Here is a 15,658-nt window from a genome sequence, read left to right on the forward strand (position 1 = left end):
AGATGCGGTTGCCGGAGGTCAGACTCCTTTTCTAATAAAAATCTTGAACATGGCCTTGTACGTGTTTTGAATTTCCTATACCATGTGGCCTCGACAGCCATGACATAATGGTACTGCCTCATGATGCCTAAGCATCTAGAAAACCATTCATGGACGTGCTTTAAAGGGGGTAATCAGAATAACCAAGGACTGCAAAATTCCAAACCTGCGAGTCAAACTCAGTTAAGAAAATAATCAAAGATTTTGACACAAACATATACTACAACGTCATATTGGTTCCTCGAGGAACCCTTTAAACATAATGTTTTCTTACACATCGGCGCACAATTTTAAGCATGCTCCTTTACGATTTTCTTTGTAGGCTATAATATGTTTGTTCAAAAATAGCAAATGATACAATCCATGATATCCAGAGAAAAATACCTGCTTGCTTTAATCTTAATGTAATTGTTGCCAAATGGAAAATAGGCTAAGCAGTAATCTTTTGTTACTAAAAACTACAACGCTAGCTTCAGATTTCTGTCGCAATTTGCAAACAACCATAAATCAGAATTGAAAAAAAATGTATCGTTGGTAAGCTTCCTACGAACACTACTACTTTAGCCATTGGTTTAAATTGAGATTTGGGACTGTCTAATCACAGTTTTACATGTATCTTTACAGGGTGAGACATACAGTCTCTAGATCACTACTTAGCGTGAATCTCTCCAACTCATCTATGTGTTCTATTACTGAATCACACTTCTATGGGCCCTCACCTATTTTCGACAAAGGACATGAATTCTCCTTCCTGCCCTATATTTGTCTCTCCTCCCATTAGCTCCTACATGCCTCAGTCTCTTTCAGTTTGCTGTGCTTCCTTCTCTCCTCCAATTAGATTCTCCTTTGAGCAATATGTGCTGTTTGTTTTCTTGAGTTGCTCCTGGTCATTTCCTTCTCTGTAATTCGGGTCTCCCTCTTTCTCTGATTGGTGGCCAGGAAATCTCCATGCATCGGCAGCAAGCAGATCACAATCAGATTCTAAACACATTGGTTGTTTCCTTCTCTCTACTTCATATCTCTTTCTCTGATTGGTGGCTTGAAGATCTCCATGCATATGCAGCAAGCAGGGCACAATCTGCCTGAAAACAAAGGGAGCAATGTGTACATGCAATGTCTACGGCTGCAACGGCAACACCATCCTTTTAGAACTGGAGCTCGCAACGTTGGTGAGGAACGGCGCAGCGGTGACCTGCTGCAGCTTTCAACGCCGGTGAGCAATGTCGGATTTCGGGTGCCGGCAGACCTTTGAGGTTCGAACACTGGGGTGCGCACGGAGATTTCGCCTTCTACCTACCTGCACCCCTCCGCCTTGCTAAGATCTAAGCTATGGAAAGAACAGCACAAGAGACACAGGGTTTATACTGGTTCGGGCCACCGTTGTGGTGTAATGCCCTACTCCAGTGTGTGGTGTGGTGGATTGCCTCTTGGGCTGATGATGATGAGCAATACAAGGTAGAACAGCCTCGCGAGGGTCTGTTCTTGGCTGAGGGGATGAACTGCTAGGAGGAGTTCAGTCACCCTTCTCTCTCTCTCTTCTCGATTCTCCCTCCAATTTCGATTTCGATCTCTCTACCCTGTGGGTGGCTAGTCCTATTTATAGGCAAAGGCCCTGGGCCTCTTCCCAAATATTGAGCGGGAAGGGCGCCAACAATTGGCCATTTTGAAGGGGAACATCTGGTACACTTATCCTGACTAAAGTTGGTCCTCACCTGCCAAAGGCTCTGGTGGTGACGCTGGCTTGGGCTCCACAATGACTTCCTCCCTGCCGTTGGACTAGTCTTGGTCTCGTTGCACCAAAACGGGTGCCTTTGCTTGATGCTCTCGCCTGCACTTGCTCCCTTTGCACCAAAGAGGAAAGGAGGACACTGCGCGGGCTGGCGCCCGCCTGGCACCCTTTGTCATCATGGCTTGCGTCACGGGCACCTCGTGAGGTACCCCTCCTTGATCTCTCCGCCTCCTCGCGAGCCAGCCTGATGAGGCCGTGCCTGAGGAAGCTCCGTGTCGTCCGCCCCACGAGGCTTGGCCCCTCGCGAGGGTCTTGGGTCTGTGTTGATGAAGATGGGCCGTGCTGAGCCTCCTTTTGAGCCACGCCGCAAGCCGCAGGCAGGCAAGTCTGGGGACCCCCGTTCCCAGAACGCCGACAGTAGCCCCGGGCACAAGGCGCACCCGGACTTGGCCGTCCAGGGAGGCGAAAGGGCAAGGTCGAAGCGCCGCGGGCCCTAACAACCTGCGGCCTTGGGCGCCGCGTGGCGGTTGATTGGACGTGGGCGTCTCTACTTCCCCACGGCGCCTTGCCAACTGCACGGATTGGACAAGTCCCTGCATGCAAAGTGGGTCATGATTACCGGCGATCATGGAGGTCGGCGGTTGGCCTTCGCCGGCCATAAGTACGGAACGGCGCGCGCCCTTCCAGTCCATCCCTTCTTGCTTCTCCTTCTTCCCGGTACTTGCTCCGTCTTGCTGCGATGGCTCCGATCCGCCGGTTCTTGGCGGCAGAGAAGGGAAAGGCTCCCCAAGAGGAACCAGACCCGCTCCCGCCGAAGAAACGGCTCGCCCTCTGTGGCCAGGACGAGGGTCCCATCAGGTGGTGTCGAGGCCCTCGTGTGAGCGGCCACCGCCGGGGTTCCCGCTTCCCTTGTACGCCCATATCGAGGGCTCTGAAGCAATCGATGCCGATCGCCACGGGCGGCGCCGCCGTCAGCGCCGACGGGTCACGAAGGTGTGGGTCGTCCCCCCTGGGGTCCACACCGAGGCCTCCTCCCGAGAGTTCGTGCTCCACGCCGCCATGCCTCCTCAGTCTTGGATTCGCCTTCCTCCCTTCTTCGCCCCCATCATCCCGCAGGGAGAACTCCTGGAGCTTTGGCTGCAGCACGCCGGCTGCAACACCCTCGCGACCGAGGCAGAGGTCGCGGTCGTTGCCCCGGGCGAGGTCTTCATGACTCGAGGCTGGAGCGAAATCGCCCGGGTTTGCAGGACAAGACGCGCCTTCGCGATCCACTTTGAGTACGACGGTGCTTCGGTGATGTTCTTCAAGGTCTTCGATGCAAACGGGCGCCGGCTGGAGTGCTGCCCCGGGAGAGGTGGTCAGGACCCTGCTACGGTGAGGACTGGGCCCGCCGACCGCTCCCTTGGCAGCTCCTCAGGCGGTGGAGGCGCCGGAGGTTCCAGCGACTCCGGCGAGCTCTTCGCGACTCCGGAGACGAGCGATGACAGCTATGAGCCCCCGAGCCGGCGCCGCTCCTGGAGCAGGGCTGGCTCGTCAGGCCATCGCCGACTCTGATCTGGATGGGGTTGGCGCCGGTGCTTGACGGCCCACTGTTGATGATGGCGTCTTTTGCAGGGGCGCGTGTAGTTAGCATCCTTTTAGGATCTGTTCCTTGCGAGGAATCAAAGACGCGTCCCGTGGGGGCTTGTAAGGTGCCTGTGATCCTGTTTTGTTAATATAACCCTTGTCGTAGAATTGTGCGAGTTTCTCATTCCGTCTTAGCTCAGTTCTCCCTTTCGAACCTCACGAGGGCTTGGTGCTTTGCGCCGACAGGTCCCAGTCCCAAGGCAGCTTCAGCCGTCGTTGGTATGCCAAGTCGCGATGTCGTGGTCAAGGCCAGGAGGTGAGCGACCCGGGATCCGGTAAGAGCCCCTGAGTCGCGATGCTCAGGAGGTCCCCTTTAGCGCTCAAGCAGCTGTCGTTCGGTGAGAAAGGAGAGCGGCGTCGCTAACACGGGATTGCATTAGGTGCGGGGATGGTACCACAGTAGCTGGTGCTTCTGGGTGGTGACTTATCTCAAGAATCAGGGACCGCTCTCTGGTGTGTCGCCGGGTCCGTGCATCGGCAGGCGTGAGGTTGCTCGGCGAGGTCCTCGCGTGTCCCTCCCCTCTCGCCTTTGCTCCCCTTTCTGCTCTACGTCCTCGGGTCCCGGCCCTCGAGCGAGTCTCAGCCGTCGCTAGTATGCCAGGTCGCGATGCCGTGGACAAGGCCAGAGGGTGAGGGATGGAGAGCCAGTAGGAGCCCTGAGTCGCGATGCTCAGGCACCCCCCCCTTTAACGTGCAAGCGGTTCGCGCGGATGAGAGTGAAGGAGACACCGCAAGGGCCTCGCCTGATGCAGCTCCTTTAGGAGATCATGTAGACCCATCATAGAAAGAACGAGGGGTTGCCATGACAATTGACAGTCAGCCGTTGGTTGCTTCCATGGGGCGATGAGGCACTGTAGGCTTGACGAGGTGGCGCCATGCGGGGCTGCCACGGCCAGAGCTCAGCCATTCAGGTTTGTCGGCGTTGCAGGGACGGACCCATGCGCAAGCGTCGTGCCGTTTGGGAGCAGCTCCGTCAGTTGGCATCAGTTGAGCGGGCAACTAGGTCAAACACATTAGCCGCGAAGGAGTGGATTCATTCAAATAGATGCTGGGAAGGCGGACATCACTGGGTCAGGCCTGAGCGACTTGGGGATGATGCAGCCCGTGGGGCGCCCCCAACAAAGTAAGCTAACAACATGAAATAAAAGGGATACATGCCGCAGGGATGGACCCACGCGGCCTGGGAATAATGCAGCCCTGGGGGGCGCTCCCAGCTGGAAATGAAACTTGAAAGATGTCACCTGATGATGTTGATGACGAAGGAGTGTTGGTGTAGCAGACTCGGTGGGCTGCGGAAGCCGATCCTCACGAGCCCCCAGGCCCAGGGGCCTCGGGAGGCTCCGGAGGCACTGGTGGCTCCTCGCGGACCATCTCCATCTCTGCCAGGGCTGCGGAACGCCTGGCCTCTTGATCCTCCATGATGCCCCTCATGAGGTGCTGGTACGCGGCAGCCGCATTTGGCAAGCCGTAAGTCATGCGAACGTAGCTGTGGGGTGGACTTTCGCAGCGCCCCACTCGCGAGGGCCAAAGGCGCTCCAGAGAGGCGACTCGATTGAGCCCTGGTATGTTGATGCAGACGCGCAGCCCACCATCCTCGCCTGGATGGGGAGCCACAGCTGGTAGGCGGGGGCCGCCTTTCATGACTCTTGACTCCTGTAGCTCCTGGATGGCCTTGCTGACGAACTCCTGAGGGTCTGGCCCTCCTTGCCTTACTCCTTCTTGAGGGAAACGTGCTTCGAAACACGCCTCCATGTGGTGCCCAAGCGCCTCCCTCATGACCTTAGCCAGGTCGGTGGCCCTCCAGGGGAGAGCCCCCGAGCCCTGCCTGAGGAGGGCGCCGGGCGCGATTTCCTATTTGATGGAAGGAGGTTCCCCCTGGGCAGGCGCGGGCCCTGAGGGGCCTGCCTCCTGAGGGGCCGGGCCGGACGATGTCTTCTTCTTCTTGGGGTCGGTCTCGGGAAGCCTCCTGCTTCCGTGATCCGGGTCTTCCAGTGGTGCGTCCTGAAAGGCTCGTTCCAGGGAACACACTGCGTCCTTCTCTTCATAGGGCACCATGATGACTCCGCCACTCCCTGGTATCTTGAGGACGTTGTAGCCGTGGTGAATTATGGCCATGAACTTGGCCAGCGCTGGGTACCCAAGGATGGCGTTGTAAGGCAGGCGAATGTGAGCGACGTCGAAGTCGATGAGCTCGGTGCGGTAGTTGTCGTGTGCCCCGAAGGTGACAGGGAGGCGGGCCTGCCCAATCGGGACCGTGGAGCCGTCGGTGACTCCGGAGAAAGGCTTGGTTGGCTAAAGCTGGTTATAGGGCACTTGGAGATTGTTCAATGTTTCCATGGACAGGACGTTGAGCCCTGCCCCGCCATCGATGAGGGTCCTGGTGACCACCACGTTGGTGATGATTGGGGAACAAAGCATCGGGAGGACTCCGGCTGTGGCCGCACACTTGAGCTGATCTGTTGAGCTGAACGTGATGGCGCACACCGACCACCTGAGAGGGCGCGTGGCTTCGAGCTTGGGGAGGACAGCATTTGCTTCGCGGGTGAACTGCTTGAAGATGCGCTGAGAGGCTGGGGCTTGAGCCCCGCCCAGGATGCAGGCGATCGCGCGCGGCTCCTGGAAGCCCCCAGCCCCCTCGTCCTGATGGTGGTCCTCGTTTCTCCTTGGCTGCGGCGGCAGCGGAGGGAGGCCTGTGTTGCCTTGCGGGCGATCCTCGCGAGGCTGATCCCTCCAGTCTCCCTTGCGAGGCGGGTCTTGCCAGCGATCCTCACGAGGTCGATCGCGCCACCCTTGGCGCGGGCAGCGGTCTTCCCAGCGTCCTGTGTTCCTTCCTCCTCCTCGACCGTAGCCCCGGTCACCGCGGTCGGGGCGACAGCCGATCCTTCCTTCTCGCACGGCTCGGAGCTCTTGACATTCGTTGGTGTTGTGGGTGTGGAGGTCATGGTACACACAGTACCGACTGCCCTTGGAAGATTCGGGCTGATCTCTGCCCTGCTTGGTGTCTGGTTCTGCCGCAAGCACGGCAGCCCCCTTGCGCTTCACATCCTTGGCCTTGGGCTTCTTCTCTTCTGGGTCTGCGGCAGGCAGCTCGAGGAGGGAGAGACGCCCTTCCTCAGCCCTGGCGCACTTGGTTGCCAAGTTGAACAACTCCAAGGAAGTGCACAGGTCTTCATGCATCGCCAGCTCCTCCTTCATCTTGACATCGTGCACGCCGTCGGAGAAGGCTGAGATGATGGCTTCCTCGGTTAGCTTGGGAATCTTGAGGCATGCGTTGTTGAAGCGCTGGGTGTACTTCTGCAGGGTCTCTCCGGGTTGTTGCTTGATGCGGCGCATGTTGCTCACGGCGGGTGGCCGGTCGCAAGTACCTTGGAAGTTGGCGATGAAGCGGGTGCGCATCTCGTCCCAGGAGGAGATCGTGCCTGGAGCCAGGTTCAAGAGCCAGGTGCGGGCCCCGTCCTTGAGCGCCATGGGAAACCAATTCGCCATGACCTTCTCGTCTCTGTTGGCAGCTTCGATGCCCAGCTCACAGAGCTGGAGGAACTCCGCAGGGTCAGCCGTGCCATTGTAACGAGGAGGCAGGTCTGGCTTGAACTTGCCGGGCCACGCGACGCTGCGTAGCTCGGTGGTGAAGGCACGGCAGCTTGCTGTGGCCACGGGAGGCCTTGGGTGACGGAGAGCTTGGTCCTGCATGTCCCCACGCGCTACAGCTGGGAGCAGCGCGGGGTCTTGACGTGCGGGAGCAGGAGCATGATCACGACGTGCTGGAGCAGGGAGCGCCCGGGCAGCTTCTTGCTGGCGAGGGACTTCTTGGCAGCTCTGCTCTTGCCGCTCTGGCACCTGACGGAGCGGGTTCCGCCCAGGGGCCACGTGCCTTGGAGCCACGGTGCCTTCTTGAGGAGGAGGCGGCTGGGGCGCCCCCGGACCTTCATCGCTCGCGCGGGGCGGGGTGCGGTGCAGCGGAACGGGCGGCGCAGGAGAGCCCCCTGCGGCGCGGATGAGCTCGGCGACGCGATCGAGCCATTCTTCATAGACGTCGTCGATGGGACGATAGCGCAGGAGCTCGTTTGCCGCGATGAACGCAGCTCGAGTCTCCATGGGTGCGCGGAGCGCGCGGGACGAAGAACCAGCTGGGGTGAGCGAGGGAGTAGCCGTGCGGCCGTCTTGCCGCACGGACTGATGCTGAGACGACGCTTGCTGCTCGTTCCCCGCCGGGCCGGTGGCGGCGTTGACAGTAGGTGACGGGGAACGGCGAGGATGTCCGCCGACAGGAGCCGTCTGGGCGACGCGGGAAGCGAGAGCGGCCCGGCGCTCGGCGCGGGCCCGACGGGCGTCAGACATGGACGCGATGGTCGGAGGAGAAAGGAGTGGTGGAAGACGAATTCCGGCGCACCCCTACCTGGCGCGCCAAATGTCGGATTTCGGGGTTCGAACATTGAGGTGCGCGCTGAGATTTCGCCTTCTACCTACCTGCACCCCTCCGCCTCGCTAAGATCAGCACAAGAGACACACGGTTTATACTGGTTCGTGCCACCGTTGTGGTGTAATACCCTACTCCAGTGTGTGGTGTGGTGGATTGCCTCTTGGGCTGATGATGATGAGCAATACAAGGAAGAACAGCCTCGCAAGGGTCTGTTCTTGGCTGAGGGGATGAACTGCTAGGAGGAGTTCAGTCACCCTTCTCTCTCTCTCTCTTCTTGATTCTCCCTCCGATTTCGATTTCGATCTCTCTACCCTGTGGGTGGCTAGTCCTATTTATAAGCAAAGGCCCTGGGCCTCTTCCCAAATATTGAGCGGGAAGGGCGCCAACAATTGGCCATTTTGAAGGGGAACATCTGGTACACTTATCCTGACTAAAGTTGGTCCTCGCCTGCCAAAGGCTCTGGTGGTGACGCTGGCTTGGGCTCCACAATGACTTCCTCCCTGCCGTTGGACTGGTCTTGGTCTCGTTGCACCAAAACGGGTGCCTTTGCTTGATGCTCTTGCCTGCGCTTACTCCCTTTGCACCAAAGAGGAAAGGAGGACACTGCACGGGCTGGCGCCCGCCTGGCACCCTTGGTCGTCATGGCTTGCGTCACGGGCACCTCGTGAGGTACCCCGCCTTGATCTCTCCGCCTCCTCGCGAGCCAGCCTGATGAGGCCGTGCCTGAGGAAGCTCCGTGTCGTCCGCCCTGCGAGGCTTGGCCCCTCGCGAGGGTCTTGGGTCTATGTTGATGAAGATGGGCCGTGTTGGGCCCCCTTTTGAGCCACGACGCAGGCCGTAGGTAGGCAAGTCTGGGGAGCCCCGTTCCCAGAACGCCGACAAGCAATGAATCCACGTGTTCGATGAGTGGCCATATCATCAGAAGTTGGTGTCTTATGCATGCAACAGGATGTCCGGATGCAGCGGTTACACCATCGTTCGATTAGCGGAGCTCACGGCGATAGAACTTGGCATCGGCGATCATCTGCTCTTCAATCTAAATTTTCTTAGACAAAGAGCAAGAGATGCAAAGAAAGAGGCCGATGGCACCAGAAGGCTGAGGCCAAGCCAGACCTAACCTATATGCCCTGGTGCAATACAAATCGATCGGGAGAAGTGATCTGCCGCCTGATCTAACTCGGGGCTAGTAGAGAATAGAGGAAGAAGGAGATGCCAGCCACGAAGGTAAACCATGGAGGTTATGCCCAATGCATTGGGATTTGTTTTTAAGAGAGTCCATGCACTCTATGGTTTGCAGGTCAATGTAAAGCACGGAGATTATGCCCAATGCATTGGGATTTGTTTTTAGGAGAGTCCATGCACTGTACGGTTTGCATGTCATAATTCTAGGGAAATATTGTAACGTGTAGATGGGGCTCATTTGTTAACGTGTAGATGGGGCTCATTTGTTTTTTTTTCTATGGAACTTTTGTAATGTGTAGATGGGTTAACCGAGAGAAAGAAAGAGTCGTGACAGATTGGGAGAGAGGTAGAGCACATCTATTTTTTTTTCTTGCCTAAAAAAATCTGTTTTTTTCTAGGGAATTTTTGTAACGTAAGAGTTTCTAGGATTGATCTCAACCATAATAACTCGGCCCCACCAGATTAACGGCTCCTAATTACTGATTAATGTGGGAATTTCTAGGGAGTGCCTAATTAGTATAGGTATAGACAAGCTAGAAAATAATGTGAGATATAACCTATATCACACTCCGAAGTCAAACGTGTCTTATGATAAGTGATTGTTGCAGGTTACACAACAGTAGTAATTTGATGTAAGAACATGGTGTGATAGACAGATATTGTATGTTCTAGAAACAGGAACACGTGTCTTATTCAAGTATAATGTGTAAAGTAAGCAGATGGAATTCAACAAAATTAGAAGCAATACAAGCTAGACATCACACATAACATGCAACCACATATAACACTGCCAAGTTAGAGGGAGCACCGGTGATGCTGCACTAGGGGAGACGTGCTCATCATAAACACAACTTTGTTGAGTGTCTATGCATGTGTTGTCTTGGAAATCATCTTGGGGGTGTGGAGGAGTAGAAACTGTAGAGGCCCTCCGTTCGGAAGGAGCACCTTTATCCGCTGCCTTGCTAACTTTCTTCCGCTTTATTGATTTTGAATTGTCAAGTAAAACCGACAAGAAAAAGCAATAAAATTCTCTCTTCAGAACTCATTCATGCATGACAATCACTACTTTGTTGTAAGGCAAACACATGATACCAGGATGGAATGTGTACGAAAAACAGAACGGCATGGCATGTTCACAACTGTTTGTGTAAACTAACCAGAAACCATTCCAGAAAATAAGAAGCAATGCAAGCTAGACACCACATGAAAGATGCAACCAATATGACTCTGCCAAGTTAAAAGCGTCCCATCATAAATGGAATTTCAACAAATTAGAAGCAGCGCATGCTATAAATCATATGAAAGATGCAACTAATATCGCACTGCATATACTAAAGGTGTCTCGTCATGTTGATTGATGCGGGATACAAAAAAACAACAGTTTTATGTAAGGACATGCTTAATAGACAGATGTACCATGTACTAAATACAGGAAGGCATGTCACATTAACAGGTATAATGTATAAGCTCAGCAGACTAGCACATGCAGTTTAACCAGATTGGAAGAATTACAATCTAGACACCATATGCAACATGCAACCACATATCACGCTGCCAAGTTAGAGTAAGCACCTGCGATGCTAGTGTAGGGGAAATGGTGTAATCAACTACAGAGCTACGTTCACTATCTTCATCTAGCATTTCTGTTTCTTGAGAATCATGTCGGGAGGCTGACGCTGCATTCTTTAAATGAGGAGTAGTCCCCTTGCCTGCCTGCCTCGTCATAAGTGATTGATGAGGGACACACAACAACATTAGTTTGATGTAAGAACATGGTTAATACACAGATGTACTAGTATGTACCAAAAACAGAAAGGCATGTCATATTCAAAGGTATAATGTGTAAGCTAAGTAGATGCAATTTAACCAAATTGGAAGCAATACAAGCTAGACATCCGGCTGGAGTGGTGAGCATGATCATCTAGGACCTGAGAGCCTGGTGGGAGGCGGGCTGCTTCGCCACCATCGCAGTTTTTTAGTTGGCTTCCAGGTGATGCCTATCTTTGTTAGGCTTGTCACTGGCTCGGCCAGTGCCCTGACTAGCTATTTGTCTTCTGGTGCTCACGGGATGGTGGTTCATGTAAAAAAATATCTTTCCTTATCTTACCGACTTCGGCCTTTCGAATACAAGCTAGACACCATATGGAACATGCAACCACATATGACACTGCGAAGTTAAAGCAAGCACCTGGGATGGTGGTTCATTGCAAGCGAGGTCATCAACCCCAGAGCTAAGTTCCCCGTCTCCATCTGCTGACACTACACCCTTTAAAGTGTTGAAACGTGTCTTGCCTAGCCGCACACCAAACTAGACCGACTTCTCTCTTTTCTTTTTGGCTTCTCTCATGGCAGCAGAGTCTGAAATACCCTTGCATAAAAACACAACAGTGAGAGTAAGGGTGAAGTGTGTGCAGAACTACTGCACTGTAAAAGTAGCAGATAGTAGGTGGCTGAAAAAAATAAATGGCAGGAGACATATGATAGCTCTACAACATTGCATGGCAAACAAAATTAGATTCTACTCTATATGATTTTGTAATATATGAGCACAGGACATGCAGGTACTCCTCCAGCACACCACCACATGCGGTCATATCTAAGATAACAGTCGACTGAAAATAAATAGGTCAGTCGATTTTTTAATGAACCGTCCGATCTATAAGGAACGGGCAGATGGCCTTCGTCTACGTCCCGCCAGTCATTGTTGACGATCTTTCTCAAACCGCCAGGGACCACCGGCCTAGACCCCTGCCTCCGCTGCCCCGCCCTCCCATCAACCTCACACCACCGCCGTGCTTGGCAGCGCCCCCATGCCATCCCTTTAATCCCGGCCGACCTCCAGATCGGGCGCCAGTAGCTCTAGGCCGCACACGCCCCTAAGATAAACACCAAGGCGCTGCTTCCCCGGCGTAACAGGCGCTAGTACGCCTATTACGTTAATTGGGAATCAAGTGGCCAGAAATTGAAATTCAGGGGGGCGACGGACCTCTAGCTAAGGTGAAATAGTATATGAGGAGAAACCTTGTGCATCGCGAGTTACTAGGAACATCTAGTATCAAGAAGAAGTGGTCAACTAGTGTCTTCTGTGGGATGAATACCGTGCAAGCAGAGACGTAAGATTTGCACGAATAAGGGAAGAGGAGTACCTTTTTCGGTTGCCGGTGTGGTCACCTCCACAAGTCGCCCCGATTTTCTTCTTTTTACCGGGGAAACCGATGTTCTGGAGGGTGCAGGCTTGGACGAACCCATGGCCAAATTGTTGACTGTGTTGCCGTGGCCATATGTCGGCGGAGGGGAAGCAGATCTGAGGCGGCGAAGGACAGCGTAGCAGGAACAACTCCGGTGCGGTGGAGGGTGGCGAAGTTGGAGTGGCAGCGGTGAGGCACAGGACAACGTGGTTGAACTGGCTCGGGTACGGACGGCTCGGCCTCGGCTTCAACTACTAGCCGTGGAGGGCATTGCTGTTGAGGTTGTGGTGGACGACAACGTCGGGGTATCGGCTCCGGCGTGATGGAGGAGGGCGGCGGTTGATGGGTGGGATGGGGTGGCGGACGGAGGACACCGGGGTTTCGCGGCTGGTGGAGAGGTAGTTTTGGCTCCCACGGAGTACGAATGGCGAATCGGATGGGTGGGGGGGAACCATGTTTCGGTCTGGGACGCGCTTGTTTTTGGCTTTTTTGAACAGAAGATGGGACGCGCTTGTTTGAAATTTGGGGAAAGTACAAACTTTGCCCCCCTCTTAAATTTCGGACCTACTGCGGGTCGGGGGTAGGATGGTAATCCCAGGTATCCCAAATAGTGGGCGGGAGCGATTTCGGCCGCGCGCATGTGTGCTTAGGCGGCCATTGTGTATGAATGTTTTTCGGATGCGGTTGCGTGGCGTCTAGATGAAGCTACAAACCTACCCCGGTTTAGACCTTTGGACGTCGGGCCGGTAGGTTTCACGGGTCGGAGTTATTAGAAAAGTAATTTCCTTGTACTACCAAACATTGGTCTCACGCGGTTTCGGGCGAGTAGAGGCTCTTTTGGCGCTTCGTTCGAAATTTTGAAACACAAGCATTCACGTTTAGAGTACTCTTGAACTATAAGGATTGACCTAAATATACAACGTTATATTTGACCTTGTATGTTTGACAACCTCATTAAATTATCCGCTTCTTTTTGAAATTTTGACACTTGGAAATCCTATAACTACGATTATTTTGGAATGGAGGAGCTAAATTTGAATCTATTTTGTACACGACTACATATGCTATTATGTACAAAATCAGAGCAAAGATTGGTGCCCCCATAATTTAGGTATGGTTTACAAATGCCATGATATCAAATTCAAATAATTGAATGGACTTCATGTTGAATTCGATTTTTTTAAACCACCTTAAGTTGAATTCAAATGTATGCTAGTTCATAGGTAGTAGCTATTTATAATGTCCATTGTGTAACTTTGTATGTATAATGTGCTTTACACACGCAACATGAACTATACTCACGTTTATATTCGATCGCTAAAGCAATGCATTGTCTGGAGTTCAAAATACTAACTATGTGGATCAATTGTGACGAATAATAACATAGACATGCTCAAATTCGATAGAATCTAGATGTCTGATGGATCAATGACCGCCCCTTACGCGAATTGCAAATATCATGTTCCCATCCTAATATTTGGATACAATTTATATCTTTAATAAATGTGTAGAGCAGTCTTTTACGTGTAGTTTCACTCTCCATCGGTGGTCTCTCACACATGCTCACACTCTCTCTCCCGAGGTGTCTTTCTCGCACACATGCTCTAGATATAACCCTCCCTCCCTCTTGTAACCATTTACAACTGTTTTCACTAACCTTTATCACAAGCACTCTTCCTCTCGCAAACATACACACACACAATCCTCATCGACCCTTTCTATATACATGGACCTGCCTACGTCTCTCATGTACCCACATTATCTTTACGCCTGTCTCTCACTCATTGTCTCACATCTCTCTTCCTAATCGACGAGTATGATTCTAGCAGAGCATTGTAGGATGCCCCTTAAAGTTAGGTTGGATGAATAGTAATATCAGAGATAAAGGGGTTACCTTAGTCCGAGAACCTAGGGTTACAAATCCTAGACGGCTTTGTTAGTGGACACAGAGTCCTTCACAATTCTGCTATCTTTGTCTTGTACGACTAGTCATCCATGGGTCTTCCTAAATGCGTCACGGGCCGACCAATGTGGCGCAGGACGGAACAGAACGGAGGGCCTCACCTCGACCCACCGGACCTCACGCGGTGACACACCCTCTGCCCCCACGTCTTATTATCTTCTCACACCCACACATACCAACACAAACACCACACACACAGAAAATTTCTCCTAGTGCCTATATTCCCTCCCCCCTTGCATATACACACTCAAGGGAATGGAATCTCTTGTCGTGATGGCATATTCGTCTCTCTCTCTCTAGAGCACTCTCATTTCTCGTGCTATCTCTCCCACGCCCCCCCCCCCCCCCACGTCGGCCCCTCTATCCATGCCTCTCTCGAATACGTAATACACACACATACCTCTCTAGGCCCCGCTAAATGCATCAACTACACATTCACACATGTTACATCACGTACCCCATTGATCTAAAAAGCCCTCTCTTCACGTTTATTTCGCATACAACATTCCTTTTGAATAAAGTGTGGCCAAAAATTATTTTAGAGTTTCTACATATATACAACATTATAAAGTTATATGGCGGAGTACGAACGCTAATTTGCATTGCATGGTGCCCACAATGATATTTATTCCGCACTGTGAATTTGTATATTTTTATACTATACAAAGTTAGTCATAATAAAGAGAAACGAAGAGCATCTCTCTCTCCATCGCATACCCCCCTGTACGCCCCTTTCACGTATGCACACAAACTGCATCCATGCAACACTCACACAAACACATGCACCCACACACGCACGCAACACTCACACGTACACACGCAGCCACGCACGCACGCAACACTCACACGCACACACGCACGCATGCATGCACACATCAGTACACCACACGACCAACACACACTCTCACGCTCAAGTGCTCAACCTACACATGCATGCGCACACATCAGGCCCTCACAGACACATACACAAACAGGTGATTCCCGCGCACGGGTTGGAGCCTTGTCGCGCCTGCATAAATTTGTGTTTATCTGACCTTTTGCCTATGCGAACTGACAGGTGGGACCCACAACAAACGTGGTCAATTTAACTTGTCAACATGGCGCCACGCACACTATTTGGCCGGTCAACAGAGTGCAATCCGATGCTGAGCTGTGAGCAAGTGACCGTATAATCACCCCAAAACGTATAGTGACAGTAATCAGGTTATTCTGAAGTTTGGTGACCGTATTACGCTTTTCTCTCTGTAGGCCCTCCAAAACTACATCTCTACACGTTCTCGCATGTTACATCTAACAACTATGCAATACAACACTACTACTACACTCTAACACAATAAATCATATGTGTTTTTAGTTTTACTAGATATCATATTGTTACTTATAATTATTCAGTTTGCATACATTAAAATTGCCTTTGAAATGTATGGCCAATATCATCTACCGCACGGGAAAAATCCCGCCCTTTCCTGTTTAATCGGGTTTGTATCGATGGATCGTGCGAAACTGCAAAA

This window comes from Triticum urartu, chromosome 2A (genome assembly GCF_056163025.1).
Source record: "Triticum urartu cultivar PI428250 chromosome 2A, HENAU_Tu73, whole genome shotgun sequence".
Taxonomy (NCBI): Eukaryota; Viridiplantae; Streptophyta; class Magnoliopsida; order Poales; family Poaceae; genus Triticum; species Triticum urartu.